The sequence below is a fragment of the Monodon monoceros genome, unplaced genomic scaffold, assembly GCF_005190385.1.
Source record: "Monodon monoceros isolate NGI ecotype Baffin Bay Population unplaced genomic scaffold, NGI_Narwhal_1 Super_Scaffold_14, whole genome shotgun sequence".
NCBI classification, from domain to species: domain Eukaryota; kingdom Metazoa; phylum Chordata; class Mammalia; order Artiodactyla; family Monodontidae; genus Monodon; species Monodon monoceros.
In genome coordinates, this window is record NW_021703770.1 from 5643769 (window position 1) to 5663335 (window position 19567).

Below are 19567 nucleotides of genomic sequence, written 5' to 3' on the forward strand. Positions count from 1 at the left end.
ATGTTTATAAACAGATTATGCTTGGCATGTTAATAGAAAAAGGATTTTAACTTGGGTAACAGATTTTTCTTCTTTTAATCATGTAACAAATGGAGCCGCAAATTTTTGAACTCTGGAATCTGGCACGTGTGTGCCCCAGTTGGGTCTGGGCCGAGGCAGGATGGGAAGGGTGGGGACCGGACTTCAGAGGCAGCTGCTGGCCTTGCTGGTGTAGGGGGAGGAGGGGACCAAGTTAGCCACCGCGTCTGGAGCCAAGGAGCAGGGGGGCTTTGGGAGCCGCATTCTGGAAAAGGAGGGTCTTGGAGGTCCTGGCAACCTGGAGGACCTTGTAAGTCAGCCCCAAGCCTCCTTGTAGGGCCCTAGCTGGCTTTCTTCTTTCTGTTAGATATTTTTTTCCCATCTCTGCCAGCAGGCCTCTTCTTCTGGGGCCACCACCACTTCTCTGCCCCTTAGGATTCTCCCTTCCTCCCTCCCTTCCCCCTTCCCATCCTTCCTTCCTTCCTTTTTTTTTTCTTCCAAGCAGATTCCTTGGTTCACCCAAATGTTTGTGCCAAAGTTTGTGCCGGGAAGTGAGAATGCAGTCAGTTATGATTCGCTGTTTCCTCCTGAGGATCTCACACAGTCCTAGTAGTGGAACTGATCCTTTAGGAGATGGTGCCAGAGACTATGATGGAAGTAAGCCCTGAAAGTTGAAGGCTTGAGGGGGTGCGGTGCACCTAGCCCAGCCACTTAGTTACTGTGATCCTTTGTTGAAAATTACATGGGGGTCCATTTCTGAGCTCTCTGGTCTATTCCATTGATCTATTTGTTTATCCTTCATCAGCACTGCACTGTGAATTACTGTAGCTTTCTCGTAATTTCTGAAGTTATGAAGAATAAATAATAGGACATATGTTGGAGGGGCAGAGATGCAGGCAGGAGCAAGACCCAGCATCAGGTGCTGTTACGGTGCATCCCAGGGATGATGACGCTCACCCCACAGCAGTGGGTGTGGGAGTGGAGGTTTGGGGCAGATTTAGAGAAATGGACCGGAGTAAAAACCCATAGGACTGGTGATCGAGTGGATTTTAGCTTAGAGACCAGCCAGCATTCATCTGTGTTTGGTTTCAGGGAAAGAGCAGTGATGAACCAAACAGGCACAGGGATATGAAACTTTTCAGGCTCCATACACACAGCTGTGGTCCATTATTCTCTATTCCCTCCTGCAGTGGTAGAGAGAAGAGCTTTTGAATTCTGCTCCCTGTTTTTATTTCTGAGTTGGTGCAGGGCTTGCCGGGTTACTGGAAGCACCTCAGAGAGACCCTTCCTGGGGACTGAGGCCCTTCCCTCCACTCTGAAGAGGCCCCTGGAGCCGAAGTTCTGTGCAGCCCTGCCCCAGGACGGCCATGGGGCAGCCCTAACCCGTCGCTGGGCAGGTGTCAGAGGACCGAAGTTTTGGTTTTACTGGGATGTGGGTTGGCCGGCGGCTGACCCACCCTGAGCCACGCTTTCTTCCCCAGCCCCTTAGTTTTGTCTGTTTCTCTGGGAGGTGTGAGTTGACTGCCTTGGTTAACCTTAGCCTCGGGGGTTCTTATGTGAACGTTCTGGAAATGCTTTAGTCCTCACGACAAAGGAAATGCAGCATTTGTTAACCTTAAACATTGATCTCTTTAAGCTTTTAACTGTATTTTGAATTAAATGATATTGATATTTTTGGAGTTTACAGTCTTTTAGGAGGAACACGTTAGACAAATAAATACATCGTTAAATACATGATTACAGATTGCGGTAATTGCTTCAAAGCGGAGGATGGGGGGGGATTGGGCAAGAGAAAATAATGGGGACCTAATTTATATTGAAGGGGATTTAAGAAAAGCCTCTCTGACAACCTGAGGTTGGAGCTGAAACTTGAAGCATGAGGTTCTGGATTTAAAAAAGAAAAAAGTTTGATAAGCAGAAAGCACTCGGCAGTCCTCTCCACTTTGCAGAATTTCAGGCAGCTCTGGACTAGCTTCCTGAGGCTGGAGTTCTCCTTTGCGCTTTATCGCCCCCTAGGGGACATGCATGGGAAAGGCCCTGCGGAAGTGGAGATAGCCTAGGAGACAGCTGTGCCTGCAGAGGGGGCGGCTGCACGTGGGGACTGGCCTGGCCACCGTGTAGGCGCTGTCCCAGCAGCGGGACCCGTCAGGTATGGCAGGGCATGGCTGAGACCGGGATGCTGGACCTGCAGGGGAGGAGGTCCAGGGGCCGCCGCTGGCTTGGTCAGATGCAGTGGGAGGAGCTGGCCTAGCCAGGGTCACCTTAAGGCTGCACGAGCTGGAGCCGAGTCAGGGAGGAGGACAGGCTGCCTGACCTTCTAAAGGTCCCTGCCCTGTAAAAAGAGTGGTAGCTGTCCAAACCGGTGAGGGGCAGGTCGGGCACTGGCTGCAAGTCTGGACTCTCTGTCCTTTCCAAGGCAGCAGTCTATGAATTTGGGCCACGAATAAAACCACGGTCACTTTATATTGTTTTCACGAGCAACATGGCATTATTTGTTTATGTTTCTGGAGTTTGTGTCTTACTCATTTCTAAATGTGCTTCGCATACATAGTATGTGGTATATATTAGGCATTCATTAAATGTTGAATTGTGAGACTAAGTAAAAAACTACTTTTTTCCCTAGTGAAAAACCGAATAGCCCAGGTATGTGGAGAACACACCTAATGTTTACTTCATATATTGGTTACCAGGAAGAATGGACCAGATCATTCTGGTAGGCTGGAGCTGGGTGGCTGGTGGGGTTTGGAAAATTCTTCTTTTCCCTGTGGCTCTTGCTTAAATTTAAAGCTCTGTTCTGGAATTTGAACAGACCTTAGACACGTCTGAGTATTAGACGGCAGTTCTTTCTTCTTGAATTAATTTGCAAGTTCAAAATACTTTGTAACTGAGACGACTGGCAGGCTTTCATGATAAGTAAAGCAGGTATTTAAAATTTGATTGAAGTTGGGCTTCCCTGGTGGCGCAGTGGTTAACAATCCGCCTGCCAATGCAGGGGACACGGGTTCGAGCCCTGGTCGGGGAAGATCCCACATGCCGCGGAGCAACTAAGCCCGTGCACCACAACTACTGAGCCTGCGCTCTAGAGCCCGTGAGCCACAACTGCTGAGCCCGGGCGCCACAGCTACTGAAACCCGCGCGCCTAGAGCCCGTGCTCTGCAACGAGAGAAGCCACTGCAGTGAGAAGCCCGCGCACCGCAACGAAGACCCAATGCAGCCAAAAATAAATAATAAATAAATAAATAAACTTATTAAAAAAATAATAAAATTTGAAGTTGTGTTTGCATGTTTCCCACATTTTCCTTCAGTTCCTGCCCAGGCTGTTATTTTATCTCCTTTGATTATGACCTCAGGAGCCTGGAGCAGACAGCCAGCGTCTAAAGCCTGTGATGGTAATAAATGGAAATGTCCTCATCTTCTGCCTCTTTTTCAACAGTGTGGACAGTAACTCTGGTCGGCAAGGTCTAAGCTTCCTAATTCCTTGTCTCCATTTTCCTAACTCTGTGGGTCCCAAAGATCTCGGGGTGCTGGAGGCCCTCTCCTGTCTCGCTGGCTGTCAGGGAGTGGCACCTGCAAACCACATTTCTCTGATCTGCAGTGAAAAAGTTGCCAGGTGTCCTGGAAATAATGTGAATACTGGATCTGTGTTCTACTCCAGACTGCAATGTGCTGGAAGTGGGAGATACACACCAGATTTTGAATACTTAGTACATCAAAAGAATGTGAAATTTCTCATCTCTCTTTTAAAAATGGATTCCAAGTGAAGTGATAATATTTTGGATATACTGGGGTAACAAAACATATTATTAAAATTAATTTTACTTGTTTCTTTTCATTTTAACGTGGCTGCTTGAAAATTTGAAATTACACCAGTGGTTCTATTTCTTTAAAAAAATTTTTTAAAAATTTAAATGTATTTATTTATTGTTATTTTTGGCTGCATTGGGTGTTTGTTGCTGCACGTGGGCTTTCTCTAGTTGCGGCGAGTGGGGGCTACTCTTCGTTGCGGTGTGCGGGCTTCTCATTGCGGTGGCTTCTCTTGTTGCGGAGCAGGGGCTCTAGGCACGTGGGCTTCAGTAGTTGTGGCACGCGGGCTCAGTAGTTGTGGCTCGCGGGCTCTAGAGCACAGCCTCAGTAGTTGTGGCGCATGGGCTTAGTTGCTCCGTGGCGTGTGGGATCTTCCCATACCGGGGCTCGAACCTGTGTCCCCTGCATTGACAGGATGATTCTTAGCCACCGCGCCACCAGGGAAGTCCCAGTGGTTCTATTTCTGTGGGACAGCACTGGCCTGGATGGGACGTTGGGCCTCTTGAGCCATGGTGGCTGCCCTCCCAGAGCTTCTGCAGAGAGCCACACGTGTGTGCGTCTCCCCATGCGAGGCAGTGACCCGTGCACAGGGACCCGCCTGCCATCTGCAGGAACTTGCCCAGTATGTACAGCAATGGTGTGCGTGCTGAGCCGCGTCCACCTGCCTGGTGGGTTGTGTTCACAAGCCCCTTTCACCCATTCTTCCCAGTTCTGCTCTGCACCTGCGTCATGTGGAGCGGAGTCCACAAAGCCCTTTTCCCAGGATCCCTCCACATGGTGACCCCTGCCTCCGCCGTCCTCATGAGGTCAGCAGGGCGGCTGCAGTTGCCACTGCGGGTTTCCAGCCAAGGACCTACGGGCTCGGGAAGGGAGAGGTCCCTCCAGCCAGGCAGATGTGGCCACATGGGTGGGGTTTGACCCCGGAGCCTCTGTCCTGAGGCCCAGTGCTGAAGCCGGTTCAAGGCAGCCCTTTAACTTATGAAGTTAGGACTAATGGTGCCTCCACCACAGAAAGGAACCAAAATAAACTAGAACAGCAAAAACCCCAAACCGGAAACTCAGAGGCCTGGTGATGTGGCAGCCCTGGGCATCGCAGTCCCCCTAAAATACATCGCAAAACGGGAGAGGATTTTGCACATTTTGTTTTTCCCATGGAAACGATCCCGGAGACTCGGTCGCTTTGGAGGCATGGCGTCAAGAGTTCTGGGGCCACCTCGGTGATTTGCACAAGGGGAGCTGTGGTGTCAGAAGCGTTCACGGGGGCCCCCACATCCTCAGAGCTTCCCACACATCTGCCTGGGCGGGACGGTGCTGCCACTTAGACAACTGGGTGATGGGGGTGCAGTTTCTGTTTACATAAAATTATTTGTTGTGCTTTCCGAAGGAAAGGGCCCTGGGGCTGCTCTTCAGCTATGATTATGTTAAATGTGAGTAGTAGACTCTATTGCCTGGGGCTCTCACTTTGAGAGTGCTTAAAAATAACTTAGAAAAATTATGTCAAGTTTCAACATGGAAGAAATGCGTATGCATAAAATTATAATGCAACTGTTGGCCCAGCCTTAATTATAGCTGTTACTGAGCCTTTCTCATTTTATTTTGTTAATCCTGTTTCAACAAAGGAACACCCATGGGCTTTCTCCTTTGCATTTAATAGGAACGTTAACTTTGCGAGCTGTAGAAGGCATGCTCATCAGCCATGAGCTGCATGGTAATAACACCACAAATTAGGCTGTGCATTTATTGGAACTTCAGCTCACTGAACCTCAGAGCTGGGACGGCACCTTGGAGGTGATCCGTGAGTGGGGTAGCAGGCGGGAGGGCAGGTGCATAACGGGCCCCTCCAGGCCATGGGGGAGGCTGGAGCCGTCTGCACACCCTGGCTTCTGTCCAGGCGGCTCTGTCTGTCTCCCTGTAAATTAGCCTCTGGGTGAGGCTCAGAGACCAGGTTCCACTTTAAACCATGCGAAGGCCACTTCCCACTGGGGCCTGGAGAGGTTCAGAGACTTACGCAGACTCCAGCACACTGGAGGTGGGGAGCTGGGGCTGGTTAGGGGCTGGGGACCCAGGTCCTGACCCAGACAGGTGCCCTTCTGTGGCTTTATGTGAGACGGTGCCTCAGAGGTGTCGGTCACCGGGCTGGGAGTGTCCTGCAGTCCTCCTGCAGCCCCAGCAGATGTAGAAGTGGAAGCTCAGGAGGGAGGCCAAGAACACATGGCCAAGGTGCGTTCACGGCCAGGTCTGGGCTTCTCACCTCACTTTTGTCATTTTAAATAAGAGATTCACTTGTGAATCAGAATCCCCTTTTCCCCCATATCTTTCCCTTAAAAATTTGCTGTTTAAGTTTTAAAAAATTGATGTATAACCTACACATAGAAAGGTGTGTATCGAAGAGACGAACAGCTCTGTGAATGTTCACAGACTGAATTCACTGTGAGACCAAACGGAACTGGGGCAGAAGCCCCCGGCCCCAGCCCCGCCAGGGGAAACCCGGCCTGACTCAGACAGTGCAGAGAAGTCGACCCCTTTTGTGCATCAAGCGGTGACTTGTCATTTAGGACAGGCATCAGGCAGGCCTGGGCTGTGCTTCTGCTGTGTGCTCACCTGCTCTGTGACCTTGCAGTCCCCTCCCTGGGCTCAGTTTACTCATTTGCAAATGGGGATAGCAGCCCCTCCCTCACTGGATTAATGTGAAGATTAAGTGGGTGGCGGGCAAAGCACCGCATCGAAGCGTTAGGCCTCGGGGAACGGTAGCCGGATTTCATTAGGGTCTGTCTGCTCAGTCTTGGGAATGGCTTCATCCCGGGAATGAAGGGTGTAGTGATCAGACTGGCCACCAGGGGGTGCTGCTGGCACACGTATGGCGCCCACTCTTGCCTGAAGGCCCTGGGTTTACTGTGTGTGTTGGTACCCTTTTTTTTTTGGCCGAGAAAAGCTGATGCCCTGTATGTGGTGGTTCTCTGTCCCTAGTTCTGGATCTCTTGCCAGGCCGTGCAGGGGCACGCATACTAACTATGTGTTCCGGGTGGGCTGGTGGCCCTGCATCTGGCACTCTCATTTTCCAGCTTACGGCTCCCTGAAGTGAGGGCCCGTTGTAAATTATAATAAACACACAGAGGGTAGAGTTCCCTTTTTGGTGTAGCTACGCTTAGTTGTAACGAATCGTTCAGAATGTCTCTCTAGCCACGAGGCAGGGTGCAGAGTGGGGCCCAAGGCTCGTTGTGTCCCTCCCAGGGCCCCACTTCAGTACTCCCTCCTGGAGCAGCGCTGGACCCACGTGGGTGGGCAGATACGGAGGTCAACTTGGAAGGTCTTCTTGGTCAGGTTTTGACTTTGTGTGTTGTCTGCCCGGGGGTCCTTGGCATCTCGCTAACTTCTCTGAGCCCTATAGCTCTCTCCATTGTAAGTGGGGACGACGATGATAGCGATTCTAATGGTCATGGTGGTGGTGATGGTGGTGGTGGTGGTGGTGATGATGGAGATGGTGGTGGTGGTGGTGGTGATGATGGTGGTGATGACAGTGGTAATGATGATGTTGGTGGTGGTGGTGATGGTGCTGGTGGCACCATCTACTTGGTTACTCCACAGGATAGCGGGGAGGATCAAGTGCGGTCACTGACATGCAGACCTTTGTGAACAAAGCAGGCAGTCTAATGGTATTCTGCAGCTGGGGTGGGCAGGGAGGCCGGGGGTGCCGCTTCAGGCCATGCTGTCTTCATGCCCCCCCTCCCATGGCCGACACGTGGGAACTCTCTGAGGACACCCAGCTCTGGGAGCTCCCGTACCTTTCCATGCCTGGCCTCCCCTAATCCAAGGCCTTCTGTGTACCTGGGCCCTCTGTGCACCTGGGCGCCGGCTCACCTGGCCCACGCGTTCAAGCTCTGGACTTGGGCACTTCGAGGCTTGGCCGTCCTCACCTACCAGGTATATTCTTGTAGCAAGTATAACTCTTGTGTCAAGAATGCCTTTTCCGGGGCTTCCCTGGTGGCGCAGTGGTTGAGAGTCCGCCTGCCGATGTAGGGGACACGGGTTCGTTCCCCGGTCCGGGAAGATCCCACATGCCGTGGAGCGGCTGGGCCCGTGAGCCATGGCCGCTGAGCCTGTGCGTCCGGAGCCTGTGCTCCGCAATGGAAGAGGCCAGAACAGTGAGAGGCCCGCGTACCGCAAAAAAAAAAAAAAAAAAGAATGCCTTTTCCTCATCGATTCTAAATCTGTCAGCTTTTCTTTTTTCCTTCTTTTTTGTCACCTCAACACTATGCACTTTTGGTGTCACCCTAATATATCCTTACGAGAGAACGACAGGGACAGGCGTAAGGTTTGATGTCCCCCCCATCTCACCCACACACACAAATGTCTAATCAGCCTCAGGGAGGAATATCAGAACACCATCAGCTGGGAGACACGTTTTGTCTGTGACCAGAGTTTGCATCTCTGCCCAGTGTCGGCAGCTGTGGCCCTGCTGTCTTTCCTCAGCTGGTGTTTGGCCCGGAGCCTGTCAGACTGTCTGGGGCCCAGGGTGTCTGGGGATCAGTGTCTTTCTCCCCCAAGAGGGAGACCTTATTTTGTCACTTACTGTGCCTCTATTTCTAATGTCAGTGTACATTTTTTTAATCTAATTTTTTCTTGGATTACACGTCAGCATCATTGTGGAAGATCTGAAAAACTCAGAGACTATGAAATAGGAAATAAGTAGCATTCAGAATCCGCCGACCCAGAGCCCGGTGCTTTGCTGGGTGCTGGGGAGCCAGAGGGGTGGGGAAAGGGTCTGGGTCCTCAGCTCTCTCTGTGTCTGTCCGTCTGTCTGTCTCTCTGTTTCTTCAGACCAGGCTCTCTGGCTTTCCTCCTGCCACTTAACAGTGGTCCTAGTCACCCAGGTGGAAAACCTTTTCTCAGAAGTTGCAAATTGGCAGCTCTCAGGATAGGTGTAACCTGAAGACTTGATTTGTTTGGCCTGCACAGGTTTTTTGTTTTTTTTTTTCAGGAAAATCTCATTTAGTTGCCAGCATTTAAAAATCCACAGATTTCAAATACAGATTCAGCTTCTCAGCCTGCATCCGCGGGACTGGGGACTTCCCGATGGGGCCAGCTTCCTGTGTGCCGTGCCCCGTCCCCGGCCCTCTCGATGGGCCTCCTGCTCTGGAGGCTGGGTGCCCTTGCCTTTCTTGGGCGGGCTCCCATGGTGGGTGTTCCGAGGACCAGGCCTTGCTGCCCCCCGACCTTGACATTGTCCCCACCTCTACACACTCAAGGCTCCCCGGGGTTGAGGCTCTCCCCTGTTCTGCTCGCCGCTCTCCTTGCCTCCTGGATCCGTTCAGCTTCCCTCCCCCGAGAATCCTACCCCAGGTGCCTCAGCCATGGGGTTTCTGCGTCCTCCCCATGCCCTCTGGTGGCATGTGTTTAGTATGTTCCTGTATAGACATCCCCACCGCTGCACACATGCATGAATACAACCTGTGTTTCTACCTGATTTTTAAGTCCCCTGTGAGTTGACCAGGTAGCTTTGAAACCATATAGGCCTGAACTTGATCCTCTTAGGCAAGTTATAGCTTCTTCATCTGTAACATGGGATAATAGTATCTTCGTGGCTGACTCATTAGGGCCACTGTGTACAGCTGTGCAGGTCGCACACTGCACAAGTGTACCGCCTCTAAGGGGACCATTTCACATCATAGATTTGTATATTCATTATGACAGTTTTCTGCAAATGGTAGTATCTTGTTCTGACAAAGTCAGTATATTTGACCACTTTCTGACAGGGGGAACTAGTGTCTTAAGGAAAGGGTGCCTTTTTCCTTTTCTCACAGAGGTGCCTTGCTAGCAGCCACCCTGCCTCTCAGGGTTACACGTGATAAGGAGTGTGAAAGTGCCTGGTACTCAGGAAACGTTTGTCTCCTTGTCTCTTGAAAGCAGGAGGTCATGGAGGTGAGCCCAGAGGCAGGGCCCCCCGGTGTGTCTGTTGTGGGTGCCGAGGGGGGAAATGGGGCCTTACAAGGAAAGAACGGGGGTTAGGAGTCCAGTCTCCCGGGCACTTCGGCCATGCCGCATCTCCATCGGAATCTGGAAATATTCCTGAGTTTCACTGATTCAAAGACTGATTTTAACATCCCTAAAATCAGGTGGTGTCTTACAATTGGTGTGATAAGAACCAAGCATGGTTTCGTTTATTTGGTAGCATTTTAGTCTTTTTTAGTGTATGTGAAGTATCAGTGCCTCTTAAAATAGATGTTGTCTTAGACTTGAGGAGATGCAATAAAGAAACCTATTTCATAGGATTGCTGTGAAGATTGAATGCTCTCAGCATGAGGCTTGCGTGGTGCCAGCTCATGTTGAGGGTTTAATTGATTTCAGCTTCCTTTTCTTCTCCCTCTTCCTCTTTGAATGCCCTTATTTTGGTTACAGCAAGTTCTCAGTAAGTGTGATGGTGATGATGACGTTATACGGCATACCCACAGCTCATGAAAAGTTCTGCAAAATAAGCTAAATGGAAGGAAAGTGTTTTGTCCAGGCCCAGGCTTCTTTTCCTGAAGATAAAGGAAAAGCGTATTTTCGACTGCAGTAAGCTGCACAATGCGGAGAGCTTCTCCATCACCGCGGAGTGACCGCGATCTGGCTGCCTGTTGCTGAAGTATTTCCACTCCTCTTGGGACGCTGCCAGCTCTTTTGAATTTAATAACTTAAGGGCAAGTGAACAACAAGAAAACAAAAACAGAACTCCGAAAGAACTTGCCATCCTGTTCTTCTCATAAGGTAGGCCGTTTAACAGGGCCTTAATTTTGGCTCCTGAACTCTCTTTCAAGTTAATCAATCCAAGTAAAAGATGGTTGAAAAGCAGCTGTCACTTTTAAATAGAGGAATTTAATAGTCTAGTAATGAGCATTTTGTCTTCTTACGGTTATCGATAAACGTTTAAGGCTATTTGTGATCGTCAGTTCCTCTAACACTGAGTGCCTACTGTGTCCCTAGCAGCAGCATCACTAAGAGGATGGATGACATTGGGCTGGGCGGGGCTGTGGCCGCAGGTAGTGAGTGCAGGGGGTATGGAAGGTGCTGGGGTGCAGAGCCCTGCTTCTCACGGAGGTGAGCACAGAGACTTGGACTGGGCCCTGGCTGCCCCCTGTGAGCTACCTCGCTCCACCCCTGTGGGACGTTTGGACCTCATAGGGTGGTTGGGATTCGACGGGGTCATGGGTATGTCAAACAGTATCCCCGCTTCTCAGATTTAGTGCCTTTTCCAGAGACTCCAGGCTGGCAGCAGCCATTGGTATGTTTTGTTGGCTGGAGTATTTTTTTTTTTTAACTTTGTATTTTGAAATAATAGTAGATTCACGGGAAGTTTCAAAGATCATGCAGAGAGGTCTTATATACCCTTTTCCAGGCTTACTCCAATGGTTATGTTTTTGGGAGGGGAGTATAAAAACATATATAACATAAAATTTGCCATTTTAACCATTTTTAGGTGTATCGTTTAGTGGCATAAGGACACTCACATTGTCGTGCAATCATCACCACCATGCATCTCCAGAACTCTTTTTTTTAAAAAAATTAATTTAATTAATTAATTTATTTTTCGCCGCGTTGGGTCTTCCTTGCTGCATGCATGCTTTCTCTAGTTGCAGCGAGCGGGGGCTACTCTTCATTGCGGTGTGCAGGCTTCTCATTGTGGTGGCTTCTCTTGTTGTGGAGCACAGGCTCTAGCACGCAGGCTACAGTAGTTGTGGCAAGTAGGCTCAGTAGTTGTGGCTCATGGGCTCTAGAGCGCAGGCTCAGTAGTTGTGACGTGTGGGCTTCGTTGCTCTGCGGCATGTGGGATCTTCCCAGACCAGGGCTTGAACCCTTGTCCCCTGCATTGGCAGGCAGATTCTTAACCACTGCACCACCAGGGAAGCCCTTTCCAGAATTCTTTCATCATCCCAACCCAGTGGTTACATCTTGTGAAACTGTTGTGCAATATCAAAACCAAGAAATTAATGTTGGTACAATGGGCATGTATGGTTCTAACCCATTTTTACCACATGTGTAGATCTGTGTAACCACCCCTGCAATCAAGATGCCGAGCTGTTTGTTGACATTTTATCAGTTTGAGTGAAGTGGAGAAACCTTGTGTCCCTTTATTTATTTATTTTTTGGCCTTGGGGTACAGCTTGCAGGATCTTAGTTCCCCGACCAGGGGTCAACCCTGGGCCCTCAGCAGCAAGAGCACTGAGTCCTAACCACTGGACCACCAGGGAAGCCCCAGCCTTGTGTCCCTTTACCTCCCCTGTTTATAATTGTCATAAAAGTTTCTTCTGCAGACGTTGAGAACCACATCAGATAGAGTTATACTTTTTGTTTAATGGTCAAACGTAATTTAGGAAATCAACAGGAAAAAGGAAATCTGATGTATTTGCCCATATTTTTACACTTTGCTTTGTTCATTTTACTTTTCTTGATGTCGCAGGAGTCATTGTTTTAGCATTTTCCTTCTGTTTAGAGAACTTCCTTTGGTCATTCTTGTAGGTTCGGTCTGCTGGTGACAACTTCTCTTTCTTTTCCTTCATCTGGGAATGTCTTGGTTTCCCCTTCATTCCTGAAGGATGGTTTTGCTCGGTGTAGGATTATGGGTGGACAGTTCTCTCCTTTTTGCACTTGAAAAATGTGCCACTTCCTTCTGGCCTCCACGTGTCTAAGGAGAAGTCTGCTGTCAATCATATGGTTTTTCCACACAGGAAACTGGGTTTTTTGCTAATTTCAGGTTTCCTCTCTGTTTTTAGTTTTCAGAAGCTTGATTATAATGTGTCTTGTCATAGATTTCTCTGGGTTTACCCTCTTTGGACTTTGCTCACCTTCTTGACTGTGTGGCTTTATGTCTTTTGCCAACTTTGGGGAATTTTCAGCCATTATTTCTCTGAATACTTTCCCACCCCACTGTCCTTCTCCTTTCCTGGGACTCTACTGACACAAATGTTAGACCTTTCTTTGGTTCAAGTCCCACAGGTCCCTGAGGCTGTCTTTATTCTTTTTCAGTCTATTTTCTCTGTTATTCAGATTGTATGTTTTTTATTGTTCTATTTTCAAGGTCACTGATTCTTCTAGCAGGGGTGGGGATGGGCTGCAGTGTTGTCTGTGGGGTTTGAGTGTTGCAGGATGGCTATTGCCTAAAAGGTTTCTGTCTTGTGAGGCTGTCCCTTTCCTGGCCCGTTGGCCAGTGAGAGCAGGCTCTTGTTGGAGCTGTTTTTTCCTGTGCCTGTTGGTGCTTCTGCTTCTGAGTTCGAGCGGGTGAAAGGAAAGCCCTGGGCACTTACTGTCTCAGGTTGCAAGGTGGTTTGTTAGCTGCTCTGCCACCTTCTCTCCGACTTTCACAGTCTTACGTGTATTTTATCTGTGACGTCCAGGGTTTTGGTTGCACTTAGTGGGAAGAATAGGGAAAAGTACATCTGCTCCATCTTTGTGGAACTTTTTGCCACAATATATATTTTTAAAGACTTTATTTTTTTTAGGGAAGTTTTAAGTTTTCAACAAAACTGAGAGGAAGGTACAGATCTCCCATATCCCCCCTGCCTACACGTATGCACAGCCTCCCCTGTCATCCCTAGCAGGGTGGTGCGTTTGTTACAGTTGGAGAACCTACACTGCCACATCATCATCACCCAAAGCCCACAGTTTACATTAGGCTTCACTCTTGCTGTTGTACATTCTATGGGTTTGGGCAGATATGTAGTGACGTGTATCCATTATTATGGTATCATGCAGAATATTTTCACTGCCCTAAAAATCCTGTGTGCTCTGCCTGTTCATCCCCTCCACCCCAAGTGTGGCCACCTTTTTACTGTCCTTTTACTGGAGATCTTTTTACTGTCTCCATAGTTTTGCCTTTCCCAGAATGTCATATAGTTGGAATCATACAGTATGAAGGGTTTTCAGATTGGCTTCTTCCGCTTAGTAATATGCATTTCAGGCTCTTCCATGTCTTTTCATAGTTTGATAGCTCATTTTTTTTCTTTTTTTTATTGAAGTATAGTTGCTGTACAGTATTATATAAGTTTCAGGTGTACAATGTAGTGATTCACAATTTTTAAAGGTTATACTCCATTTATAGTTATTATAAAATATTGTCCATATTCCTGGTGTTGTACAATATAACCTTGGAGCTTATTTTATACTTAATAGTTTGTACCTCTTACTCCCATACCCCTATATTGCCCCTTCCCCCTTCCCAATAGCTCATTTCTTTTTAGTGCTGAATGATATTCCATTGTCTGGGTGCACCAAATGGTTTATCCGTTTGCCTACTGAAGGACATCTTGGTTGCTTCCAAGCTTTGGCAGTTACGACAAAGCTGCTATAAATATTTGTTTGTAGTTTTTGGTGTGGACACACATTTTCAACTCCTTTGGGTAAATACCCAGGAGCACGACTGCAGGATTATATTGTGAAGTACGTTTAGTTTTATAAAAAACTATCAAACTGTCTTCGAAAGTGGCCGTGCCGTTTTGCATCCCCATGAGCAACGTAGGAGAGATGTGTAACCACATCCGTGTACGTTGGGAGCCTTTAGGCCACGCAGGCCGCGACATCCCTCCATGCCCCATCATCTAACGCCTGACGGCTTCTGCCATTTCTGCCAGTTGCCTTCCCACGTGGAGGGCCTTGCCGTGTATGACCTGTCCCTGGGGCTACCTTCCTGCCACTTCCTTTTCTTACCCCCATAATGCCCTGTTGGGTTTTTGTCAGCTTTTATTTGGATGAAGCACGTTTCAGGGTGTGGCTGGGAATCCGTGTCTCTGAGTAGGTCCCCGCAGCTCTCCTCCCTCCTCCTGGTCTCCGATGGTCTGGCCTGGCCTCGGGTAGATGCGTGGGCCCTCACGTGGGCCCTCGCTCTCTTGGTGCTTTGAAGGAGGAAGTTGGGATGTCGGAACCAGCTTACCTGTGCCATCTCCCTTCCGCAGAGCCCTCTGATGCCTGTGTGTTTCCAGTGAATCTGGCTGCTGTGTTTGTGTCACGCCTGTGTCATTAAACCCAGACTGAAAAGCACCACAGGGCGGACTTCTGTCCTGGGCTACCCCTCCAGCCCTTTATACTGTGAGTGAAGGAGTCAGTGCCGGGCCCACGGGTACGAAGCCAGTCAGGGGCTGGGGTCCCGGACCCTGCCCGCCCAGTCCCGCTGTCCCCACGAGACCTCGCACACTTTGAGGCCACTTCTAACGTTGCTTCTGTCAGAAAACGTATTTTGAGTTTCTGCTCGGGGTCCCTGAGACCCCCAGGTCAGCGACACCAGACACCCCGTCCCTTCCTTCTGTGTGGAGCTCAGCACTGGGGGGCGGAGGGAGGGAGGAGGGCCCAGGGCGTGGGGGGAGATGGGGCAGCGGGCAGCAGGGGCCTGTGCGTGGGGTGTCTCTGCCTCTTTCTGTCCCTGGACGCGCAGCAGAAGCTCTGTGCTCAGTGACGCTGTTCTTCTCAGGGGGATGGGCAGGTGGCTGTCTCTGCTCCACGTGCTTCTGTGTTGCCTGTTACACAACGAGCGCGGTTTCGCCCTGCGACTTCTGTAATAATTAATAATAATAATTTACAAGGTGGCTTAAGGGCCGAGAGACCTGGAATGCCTGGATCGCGTCCTGCTCTGGTCGTCCCACCCTTGAGTCCCCGCAGGAGATGCACTTACAAAGGACAACAGCAAGAAGGAAAGGACGCCCTTGATTGTGTGCTGGGGCGGATGTCCTGTGAGCGGCCGGAGCACACGACTTCAGCTCAAGGCTGGACTGACCTTCTCGCCTGTTTACTCGAGGGCCTGAGAATGGGGAGGGGCCCCTCAGGAGCAGGCCAGCTCCAGCCGACGTGTGGGCTGCCCGTTGCCAAAGGAGGAGGCGGGGGGAGGCCTGGCCACGCCATGCCGTGACCTGTCAGCTCCCGGTGGCCGTTCCTAGGGTCAGAGGGGCCCAACCGCACTCCCGGGACCCACAGGCCCTCCAGTTCATGACCTTCTTCTGGGAGGAGTGGTCAGAGGCCCTCGTTCGTCTCTGGTTCCTAGGCAGGGGTAAGCAGGTAGGGGGTCAGAGGTTGCAGACAGGACCTGGCTGTTCCTGGCTGGGAGTGTTTGCAAATCAGAGTTCAGAAACAAGGACTTTATGCAGTTATTTTAAGATTTTTCCTTTTTAACAGTACAGAGTAGCTGATTAAAAACTGGCAAAAGTTCATGGAAATTGGATGCTCAGACCCCAAACCTCTGTGATTTTCCTTGTGCTGAACACGTCATTTTCCCTTTGAATCCTTTTGTTAAGGACGGGTACACAGTAATTGAACCTAAAGATGCATCCAAATTGTGGCAACTTCATCAGAATTTGCTGACAACATAATTATGATTATATTTCAGGGTATAAGATCCATTTTTTTTCATATTAGTCTACTATAAAAAAATGAAAAGAGCTGCTTTGTTGTTATTTTGGTAGGTTAACGATTCTTAATATCTGCGGGATGCGGCCTGATCTGACACTTTCCTTGCATGTTTTGGCATCTTGCTGATACACCGCTGTATGAACATATCTAAAGAGTGCACAGTTTCCCTCCTTGTCAGAGGCCTGGGGGCGGTTCGCAGAGGATGTTCCAGAGGGAACACTGCCGGGGCTCCTGAACAGGCTGCTCCTAGTACAAGACTGCACGGCTAGGAGCACAACTGGCCCCCACTGGCCCGGCGCGGGAGGCTCCTGTAGTCCCGCTGGCTGTTGTGGGGCCGTGTTCCCTCCCAGCGCTGACCCCGGAAGGACCGAGTGGCCCATCGGAGACGCTGGGCCTGGCTCAGGTAAAGCTGGGCTCTGCCTCGAGGTCAGCCTCTCCGAACCCAGTCCTGCCCCTGTCGCGTGGGGACGAGAGTCCTGGCGGGCCGGGAGGTGGGGGAGTGCATGAGGTCACGTTGTGGGGTGTGGCCTGGAGCCCGACTCAGGGCCGCTTTCACAGTCCATTCAGTGCCTCCTCCTGGAAGCCTTCCAGGCACTTTAGCCGAGGATCCCTGCCTTCCCTCTTCCCACTGTGTCTGTTGTTTGCAGCACCCGTCTCCGCTGGCTTGCACATTCCTTGAACGCCTTTCCTGGCCGGGCTGGGGGACGTGGCCTTGAACAAGAGGCCGCCCTGCCTGAGCTGCTCAGCGCTCATCACTCGGAGCCATGTCCTGACTCCTCTGTTTACCTGTTACCTCACTTCTCAGGAGGTCTAGCAACCTTCCTGAGTTTTAAAACTCATATAGGCTCATTGTGGAAAATCCGTAAGTGCCTATAAAGAAGAGTCCGGCAGGCAGGATCTTGCTGTATTTCCTTTCAGCCTGGCCGTCTGTTCTTCCATCCATCTGCCTGTAAACCATGTCTCCCCATTGGGAACAAAGTCATGTACTTACCGAGTTGTGGTGTGTCCCACTCTGTAGAGTTGAACGTTTATTCTGAGCATTTTCCGTGTCACTCAGGTTCTTCGAAAATATGATTTTCAGTGGCTGCGTGGAATTTCTCTGGGGGATGTGCCCTGACATGCCCGCTGCAGAGCACGTGGTGGCTTCTGGAGCTTGACAGGGACCTCCATGCTGAGCATCTCTGTGCACAATCCTTGTCCGCGTTGTGGATGCTCCTGAAGACTGGATCTCGAGAAGTGGAACCGCTGCTCAGAAGACACGAGCGGGCGTCTTCGAGGGCTCCTGGCCCCTTCGCTGGTGGCAGGGCGTGTTCCTGTCAGCCATTCCGAGTACGGGCCCCGCGGCGGGGCTGCTGAGCCGGGCTCCCCGGGACCCGCTGGCTTCTGTGGTCTCAGTGCAGATGCCGGTCCCCCACGCTATCTCCCTCGCATGCTCCTCTGTGACAGTTGTCCTTGCTCATGTGTGCTTGTCTCTGCACCTCGGGGACCCCAGGCCCAGCGCTGGATGCACGGTGGGCATTCAGGAGACGTACTGATTGATGGCGATGGCCCAGGCCAGGCGGCACTCCGGGCTGCTCAGGCCTCCGGGCTCTGTGGGACACGGGGCAGTAGGTTAGTTACAGCTGATGCCAACACTTGGTCACACGCAGATGCAAAAGTAGTTGTATTTGTTTGGTCTCCAGACAATGCCTGGTGTGCCTGGGAACTAAGGGACCCCTCACAGTAACCCTGTGGTCCCCGGCAGCGCTGCTCTGTTACGTGTCGCAGAATTCCCTTTCTCCTGAAAGCATAACGGGAATCAAGAATACGTCCTGGTCTGTAGGGAAATTGTTTCAGTAAAAACCCTAAGATGCCATTGTTCTGGGCGTGTCTGTTTCCCCCGTGGGCTGGTGGCCTCCTCTGTGCAGGACCTCATGCCCGATTCATCTTTGCGTCCCTGGTGCCTGCACTGGGGCCCACCCTGCGGCCGCTGCTCTGTGGATGCCGAAATCACCAAGAAAGAACCTGATACGTGATTTGGGGATTATGCTCCGCTCTGTAATGATTTTCATTTCAGACTCAGTTGGCTACAGGGATAAGCGTTTTAGCTGTAACTTTGGAGGCACTCAGCTCATGGTCTGTAGCCAAACAGAGTTCATGTCCACAGCAGGTGGCAGAGAGTCTGGGTTTGAACTGGGCAGGTTGCGTCTCCTCCCCGTCTCAGTTTCCTCCGCTGTGGAACGGGGGTGACAGACCCCCTTTTGCCTAAATCATAGGGTCGTCATAGGATCAGCAGGGTGCACGTTGAAAACCACATGGCCTCTTATGAAGAAAAAAGCTATCACTTAATCTATTCCTGTTTTGGAAGCATTTTGGGTTCCTTAGGAATCAAGCATTTCTTGGAAAAAAATAAAATATCGATTGACGGTATTCATGAGAGATTTTCATTGACGAAGCAATGTTCTGCTTTGTTAAATTTCTGTTTCATGTGCCATTTGGTGGGAAAGAATTCTCGTAGGTCATTATCTCGCCTGCTTGTTCATGGAGAAAACCCTTTCTCTGAAGGCAGAGAGGGCCTCATTTCTGCGACGGGGCCTCGCGGGCTCCATCCTCATTGTGGCGGCACGGTGTAGGTCCACTGCTTTGCCTCCTCGTCTCCTTTCTGGTCTTGCTGTAAAGAGGAGGAAAATGGGGTCGGGGAGATTGGGGGAGTGGCGATCAAGAGAGATTTTTGTTTGGTTTTGTGGTAAGATGAGAGCAGTCATGGCGTGCAGAGGCCAGCAGAGTATAATTGCTTTACAATGGTGTGTTAGTTTCTGCTTTATAACAAAGTGAATCAGTTATACATATACATATGTTCCCATATCTCTTCCCTCTTATGTCTCCCTCCCTCCCACCCTCCCTATCCCACCCCTCCAGGCGGTCACAAAGCACCGAGCTGATCTCCCTGTGCTATGCGGCTGCTTCCCACTAGCTATCTACCTTATGTTTGGTAGTGTATATATGTCCATGCCTCTCTCTCGCTTTGTCACAGCTCACCCTTCCCCCTCCCCATATCCTCAAGTCCGTTCTCTAGTAGGTCTGTGTCTTTATTCCTGTCTTACCCCTAGGTTCTTCATGACATTTTTTTTTCTAAAATTCCATATATATGTGTTAGCATATGGTATTTGTCTCTCTCTTTCTGACTTCCTTCACTCTGTATGACAGACTCTAGGTCTATCCACCTCATTATAAATAGCTCAATTTCGTTTCTTTTTATGGCTGAGTAATATTCCATTGTATATATGTGCCACACCTTCTTTATCCATTCATCCGATGATGGACACTTAGGTTGTTTCCATCTCTGGGCTATTGTAAATAGAGCTGCAATGAACATTTTGGTACATGACTCTTTTTGAAT

At 50.1% G+C, this 19567-nt stretch overlaps 1 protein-coding gene across 14 annotated transcripts in view; it reads left to right on the plus strand.

The window, feature by feature from the left end:
- ZFAT (zinc finger and AT-hook domain containing) overlaps positions 1-19567 on the plus strand; it is a 481085-nt gene that overhangs the window by 102560 nt on the left and 358958 nt on the right. Inside the window, exon 13 of one of the 14 annotated variants that reach the window (XM_029222687.1) lies at positions 10219-10566. The exons of the other annotated variants lie outside the window; for them this stretch is intronic. The gene's annotated coding sequence lies outside the window, so the exon portion shown is untranslated. The remainder of the gene's footprint in view (positions 1-10218; positions 10567-19567) is intronic. 14 annotated transcript variants of the gene reach the window in all.